This window comes from Herpailurus yagouaroundi, unplaced genomic scaffold, assembly GCF_014898765.1.
Source record: "Herpailurus yagouaroundi ecotype Mexico unplaced genomic scaffold, PumYag 141, whole genome shotgun sequence".
Classification (NCBI taxonomy): Eukaryota; Metazoa; Chordata; class Mammalia; order Carnivora; family Felidae; genus Herpailurus; species Herpailurus yagouaroundi.
The window spans coordinates 51,926,232-51,927,775 of NW_024412396.1; the positions used below are offsets into that span (position 1 = coordinate 51,926,232).

The 1,544-nt window shown below is 39.8% G+C and overlaps 1 pseudogene; it reads right to left on the minus strand.

The window, feature by feature from the left end:
• The window catches only part of LOC121031311 (cyclin-dependent kinase 1-like), a 2,360-nt pseudogene extending 1,197 nt beyond the window's left edge, over positions 1-1,163 (minus strand).
• Positions 1,164-1,544: the final 381 nt, after the last annotated feature.

The window sequence follows — 1,544 nt, forward strand, 5'->3', positions numbered from 1 at the left end:
GTTTGGCTATTGTTGATAATGCTGCTATAAACATCAGGGTGCATATACCCCTTTGAATCTATATTTTTGTATCCTTTGGGCAAACAACTAGTGTAATTGCCAGATTGTAGGGTAGTTCTATTTTTTTTAGGTTTATTTATTTATTTTGAGAGAAAGAGCATGTGCATGTGTGCATAAGTGGGGGAGAGGCAGAGAGAGGGAGAGACAGAATCCTGAGCAGGTCCTGCTCTATCAGTGCAGAGCCCTATGTGGGGCTCAAGCTCTCTAACCCATGAGATTATGACCTGAGCCAAGATCAAGAGCCTGATGCTTAATCTACTGAGCCACCAGGTGCTCCACGGTAGTTCTATCAACTTTTTAAGCAACTCCATACTGTTTTCCACAGTGGCTGCACCAGTTTGCCTTCCCACCAATAGTACAAGAGGGTTTAGGGTTTCCCTTTCTCCTCATCCTCTCCAACACCTATTGTTTATTGTATTGTTACTTTTAGCCATTCTGACAGGGGAGAGGTGGTATTTCATTGTGGTTTTGGTTTATATTTCCCTGACGATCAGTGATGTTGAGCATCTTTCCATGTGTCTGTTAGCCATCCAGGTGTCTTCTTTGGAAAAGGCTCTCTTCATGTCTTATGCCCATTTCTTAATTGGATTATTTATTTTTTGGGTGTTGAGTTTGATGAGTTACTTATAGGTTTTGGATACTAACCCTTTATCAGATATGTCATTTGCAAATATCTTCTCCCGTTCGGTAGGCTGCCTTTTAGTTTTGTTGATTGCTTCCTTTGCTGTGAAGAAGCTTTTCATCTTGATGAAGTCCTAACACTTAATTTTTGGTACAAATAAGCCTTAACAAGTGAAGAATCCATGAACTGACGAGGAGCGATGGGATCCAAGTATTTCTCAAGATCCAAGGAATTCTTAAGATCCAATGTGATATAACCTTGAATCCTGTATAAGCATATCTTGAAGACTGACTATATTTGAATGACAAACTTCTTTTAATAAAGAAATTTCCTGAATTATAGTACTAGGAACATCTTCCTCTTTACTTCCTAGTCTGATTTTCTTCCTGGCTGCCAGTTGACTTGTAATTTTTTGTCTACCCTTATATACAACTCCATAGGTACATTCTTCAATTATCTCTATTTTAGTATAATATTCCATATTTACCCAATAAGTAATGGTGGATACTGTGATGGTGGGATTGGGGAGTTAGAGGCATGGTGGAGGCAGGAATGGCAGCTACCTTGTCTATGTCATTCTTTCTTAAACTTCCAAGTTTACCCCAAGATAAACCCCACTTCATCATCATGTATGAATTGTTTTTGAAAATATTTGATGAATACTTTTCACTTTTCTACTATTTGAGGCACATCTGCATTTCATGCATCATCAAGAGGTCAGGAGACTCTACTCCCCATTGGCTGCTGTTGGATTACAGTGGTGCCTTGGTGCCTGAACGTGGGTGGACAAATGTGTTTTGTAACCCTCTGAGATCCTTGAGGGGAGTGTCCAGACTGAGACACATGGGAATCTTGGTGGACT